This window comes from Scaptodrosophila lebanonensis, unplaced genomic scaffold (genome assembly GCF_003285725.1).
Source record: "Scaptodrosophila lebanonensis strain 11010-0011.00,11010-0021.00 unplaced genomic scaffold, SlebRS2 tig00000122-arrow-arrow-pilon, whole genome shotgun sequence".
NCBI classification, from domain to species: Eukaryota; Metazoa; Arthropoda; class Insecta; order Diptera; family Drosophilidae; genus Scaptodrosophila; species Scaptodrosophila lebanonensis.
Genome location: NW_022060580.1, coordinates 367390 through 373389, shown reverse-complemented (window position 1 = coordinate 373389; position 6000 = coordinate 367390). Strand labels below are relative to the sequence as shown.

At 38.2% G+C, this 6000-nt stretch overlaps 1 long non-coding RNA gene across 1 annotated transcript in view; it reads right to left on the bottom strand.

Moving 5' to 3' along the window:
- Nucleotides 1-467: 467 nt before the first annotated feature.
- LOC115628659 overlaps nt 468-6000 on the bottom strand; it is a 49605-nt gene continuing 44072 nt past the window's right edge. The window contains exon 3 of the long non-coding RNA XR_003995827.1: nt 468-922. This is a non-coding gene — a long non-coding RNA (uncharacterized LOC115628659). The remainder of the gene's footprint in view (nt 923-6000) is intronic.

Below are 6000 nucleotides of genomic sequence, written 5' to 3'. Positions count from 1 at the left end.
TTCACTATGACTATGATAGCCATAAATATATTTGCTGCCCAAGCGCTGCCCGCAGCTGTTGTTGATGCTGGTGCTTTGGTTGACTGCAAACATGTTCACACAGACCCGAATAGACTTGTTTAATTTTGTATGTGTATGATGTATTTAGTAAAATAATTTAAAATCAAAAATATGATATATTCATATCGAAATTACGACTTTATGCCAAAATTGAATTAATTAGTTGAATTAATTGAATTAAATATAAAATATTCAACACATGAATACATACATAAGTGTTTATGTACAATTTAAATAGAATAAATTTACATCAGAATCATGTGCAGTGATTTTATTTATGGCTATAACTTTCTTCAGAATCGACCAATCATGATGATAACATACGGACACATAATCACTAACTGGATGTAATAACCAAATTTGAGTTTAAAAATTAATATATTTGTTTGATTTTTTTTTTTCGTATTTTATTTAAAACTATCCATCATGTACAATCATTAAATTGGATAAAGATAAACTTTACAGTTTATTATTTCATTTAGAATGTGGTTGTAGTATTCGGCTAGTCCTTGGGGAGGTCCAGAGGATGGGTCCTGAGCAGCCTCCTGGTCCGTTCGCTGTTGTCCAGCAAGTTCATCGCCAAGTTGTTGGGGTGGTCATGTAGCCTCTGCATGTACCGCTTGCTGATTTTCTTAACTTCGTCCTACACCCAAGGGAAGCTGAGGACTTCATGAATGGTGTAGTTGTCGTGCAGAGGATGAGCGCTGGTGGCGATGCGGAGAGCTTTGTTCTCGAATGTCTGTATAATTCGGACATTAGTTTTACAGGCGGTGCCCCACAATTGGATACCATATGTCCAGATTGGCCTGATGATCGCCTTGTATACAAGAAGCTTTGATGACGTCGGCAGCTTGTTGATTGACTTGCATATTAGTTTAGAAAAATATTTGGTCAAAATGTCAGTTGGCATTTAAATCAAAATATTATTTAATTCATTTAAAAATATTAATTTATAATTATTTTATTCATTTTATGTTTTTGGTAAAAATGTCGGTGAATATATGAATTTGTAAAACTGGTGTGATTAAATAAATAAAACAAGTAAGGAAATTAAAGTCGGGTGTCCCGACTTTGAAACACTCTGTACATATGTTTAGAATAAAAATATAAATGAAAAAAATTAGAACAAGAAAAGAATGCTAAAGTCGAGCAAGCTCAACTCTTAAATACCCTGTACCTCCCACCAAAAAGGAAAAAAAAATTTTTTTTTTAAATAATTAAAAACAAGAAAAGAATGCTAAAGTCGAGCAAGCTCAACTCTTAAATACCCTGTACCTCCCACCAAAAAGGGAAAAAAGAAAAAAAAAACTTGGCAGACAGGCACATAATCACTAACGGTTACCAAATTCTAGTTCGAAATTCCAAGCACTACGAGAGTTATGGAAAAAAACACGAAGTGCGGGGAAGTGTAGGGGGGGGTGTATCAGAATAAAAAAAATAAACTTGACCTGCCTAAGGCTTATGGGAATCTGGATACCGAGTTTGGTTATTCTAGCTCTTGTACCTTATGAGATCCTTGCGCTCATACAGACGGACGGACGGACAGACGGACAGGCGGACGGACGGACATGGCTATATCACCCTGATCAAGAATACATATACTTTGTGGGGTCTGCCACGCCTCCTTCTGTGTGTTACATACATTCGCACCAAACTACAAGTAGTATAGCCTTTCAACCTTTGGGTACAGGCTATATAAATTAAAAACAAGATAGAACGCTACAGTCGAGCAAGCCCGACAGTAAAATAGCCTGTACTCTCCACAAAAAAGAAAAATTAAAAAAAAGAAAATTAAATTATTAAAAAAAATGAATGAATGAATTAATTAAAATAATTAATTAAATTAAATTAGAATACATGTTTATGTTCAGTTTAAACAGCATACATTTACATCACGTACCTATGCGTGTTCATATGCGTGTATGTATGCAGCACAAAGTTAAACAAAGGCAGCAACAACGGGCAGCGCATGAGCAGCGATTTTACTTATGGCTATAACTTTCTTCAGAATTGACCTATCATGATGAAATTTGGCACACGGACACATTAGTACTGGATGTACCTACCAAAATTGATTTTAAAATTCCGAGAATTACGGAAGTTATAAGAAAAAATACGAATTGCGGGGGAGTGGGGGGGGGGGGGGGGGGGTGTATCAGAAAAAATAAACAAACTCGTTCTGCCTAGGGCTTATAGGAATCTTGATACCAATTTTGGTTATCCTAGCTCTTGTACTTACTGAGATCCTTGCGCTCATACAGACAGACGGACAGACGGACATGGCTATATCGACTCGTCTTCTCATCCTGATCAAGAATATATATACTTTGTGGGGTCTGCCACGCCTCCTTTTGTGTGTTACAAAACTAGTATAGCCTTTCACCCTTTGGGTACAGGCTATAAAAATAAAAAAAAAATGATCGATTTTACCTGTCTCGGTATTCGAAAGGGTGTATAATTGCACATTTGCATATCAATTGCGTCTGTGTGAGTGTATGCATGCCTATGCGTGTCTATTCGTGTCTGTGAGAGCATGTTTGCAGTCAATTAAGGCACCAACATTAACAATAGCTGCGGGCAGTGCTTGGCAATTATATTTATGACTATAACTTCCTGTTAAATCGGTCTATCATAATGAAACTGGGCCAACCGACTCATAATCACTAATTGAATGTATTTGAGTCAAAAAATTCAAGAATTACGGGAGTTATGGAAAATCACGATTTGTGGGAGAGAGGGAGGGAAATTCCAAAATACACATTTTCTGCGTATTCACAAAAGGCATTTTGGACTAAAATTTGGTGCTGCTAGGTCTTATGGTCTACGCACGGAAAATCGGGAAAACCTCCATAGGGGGAAGTGGGGGGGGAAATCAACAAAATAAAACAAACTTGCACAGCGTACACACATAAGGCATCTTTGTGCAAAATTTTGTGTCTCTAGTCCTTATGCAGGGGTGCCACAGAAATCTCTTCCGCCCAAGTTTCGCCTCAAAACCAATCTCGGTGACACAAAAATCGCTCTTGGGAGGTTTAAAATTTTGTTCGTTTAGCCAGGAGTTTTGATTAAAAATACTAACAAAGGCGTTTTTCCTAAAAAAAAGAATATAACCTTATAATTTTTCTGGACAATCTGCATTAAAAATATTTTACATATACTATGTAAATATTATTTAATTAGCAAATTACTAACTGAAACTTAAAACAGCAGCATTCACACACAGAATCCAAACCAACCGCACAATAGAGATGCCTAATTGGCCCAAATAGAGAATTAAATTTTTCGAACATCACAACTTGATGAGTCAAGTCGAAAGTTGTTAATCAAACGAAAGTTAAAAATAAAATAAATATTTAAAACTACAATTCGTACCAGTAAAACAAGATGCAAGTAAATTTTTGTAATTTATGAATTCAATTTCAAATGCTAGTTTTTTGCAGGGGAAAAGAGAAATCGCCACAACAGGACGCAATTTTCGTGCAATTTAGGGAAGCATACCCTGACATTGCGCAAAATTCCATATGATGTTATAAAAAATCTTACAAATAAATTTAATATATAATAAGCAACATAAGTGGAACTCTTTGTTTCGCCAAATTGGGATCAGATCCACTTCTCAAACATTTTCAACATTTTATTGGCGTTTCCGCAAATTCTTCCTGGCTAATATTAACGCAAATGGCATATTTGGTTTTATTTCACTTAGTAAGTTACAGGATTTTTACAGAATTAGTCAGTTAAATGTAGTCGTCGACAGTCAGCTGTTGCTGACAGCTGGCTTGGAGGGGAACTTCGAAAAATGAAATCTTTTGAAGTTCTGTGGCACTGACGGATTTTTTTTTAGATTTAAAAAATAGCATTTGCGGAAACCACCGGAGTTTTCTGTGGCAACCGTGTATGTGCTGACTTTGTCGAACCTCTACCTAGGACCAAACACGGTAACACTACTTTGCTAGTCTTCTTTGATTTGTTCTCGAAATGGGTTGAATTGGTCCCCCTTAAAAAGGCGACTGCCACCCATCTGGTACGAGCATTTAGCAAACGAGTCCTCACAGCAGATTTGGAGTCCCAAAACTCTTCGTATGTGATAACAGCACACAGTTTACGAGTCGAATATTCAATAACTGCCCAAAAGAATGGGGAGTCGAGCATTCACCTTCGTACTGCCTTCAAGAGAACCCCACGGAAAGGGCAAATCGGACAATAAAAATAATGATATCGCAGTTTATAAGCGGTGATCAAAATACCTGGGACGAGTTGCTACCAGAGATTACTCTGGCCATCAAATCCAGCGTCTCAAGCTCCACTGGTTTCAGTTCAGCCTGAGTAATACAAAGGCGAGAGCCAAGACTCCCAAACGTTTATTCTAAACTATAAACAGCGAAATCAGCAGCTTGCTGAAGGATAACATAATTATGCAATCTAGATCACCCTATAATAATCCGGTGTGGGTAGTGGATAAAAAGGGGATAGACGAACAGGGATACACGATAAAACGTCTAGTTATAGACTTTAGGAAACTACATTTAAAAACCACAGACGATAAATACCCTCAAAATCTCGGGAAAGCCAGGTATTTTACAACACTTGATCTAAAATCGGGATTTCATCAAATACTACTTGCGGAAAAGAATAGAAAAAAAATGATGATGTTCTCATTTTGTCGAAAAACATGGAAGACCACGTAAAACATATTGCATAGGTGTTGGAGAAACTCTATTATACAAATACTTTTTTAAATAAAAAGTAGATTTTCTTGGATTCGTGGAACCGCAGTAAAGTAGAGGCAATCAGCAGATTTATACAGCCAATCACATTGTTCCACATTAGATCATTTTTGGGTTAAGCAAGCTAGTATAGATGCTTTATAAAAGAAAGAAGTTAATAAACGAATCTGCATCCGTGCGGTTCGGCCGTTCATATTCGTCCTCGTTGGCGTTCGCGCTCCAATCTACGTAGCTCTACCATGAGTAATATGCTCCCTTGCCTTGGCCCGCGGATGTTTGACATAATACGCGCTAGTGCTCTCGATGCTGTGGCGGCCTTATTGCTAGCATAGGCGAGGTACTCCCGGAAGCACAACCTGGTATCCAGCATCACTCCCAGGTACATGATCGCCCGCTTGGAGGCAAAACCGCGTTTCCAACAGTAACATGTGCTATTTCGACAGCCTTGCGGCTGCTGATTTAGACGGCCTCAGCCGAGGAAAAAAATTGACTACAGTGAATCTCTGCCCATTTATAGGGCGGATTCAACAAACGGCAGTACTCATAGTTGGCGTCCGCATAAGTGACTTCGGTGACCGGCAGGTTGCCGAGTGCCCAACCTGCCAAACTTCACGACAAACCGCCATAGTATAGCACCGAGCTAGTTGCGACACTTACCCAGCGCATCACCGGTGGCCATGCACCCATCTGCGCGGATTGCACCATTGCCCTCGCCGCTCACTTCGAATTCGCTCTCTTCTTAGGGGTAAAACACCGTACCTTCAGCAAACACATGTACGTACCGCTGTCTCACATCATCATACACGTTTAAACAAATATTACCGACATATTTCACTGGCTATTTGCAGTATTTTAGTGAGCCAAATTTTATGTGTCTTCACTCTACTACTACTCACATTCTCCTCTTGTGTACATACAGGGTGCGTCATCTTTTATGTCGGTATGTAAACATTGAATATCTTTGAAAATAATCAACCGATTTTCAAGTATGAGATATTTTTATTTAATTTGGTTCTGCACAATTTCTTGAACTGAGGTTTTCAACACTGGTCTACTCAAATCAATCGGTTCACTAATGACAAAGTTATTCAATATTTACATACCGACATAAAAGATGGCGCACCCTATATGTATGTCCATACATATGTATGTATGGGTTTTGTTTTGTTTCTCTTTACTGTTTTAACCGTACGTAGAGAACCGTGTATGTGTA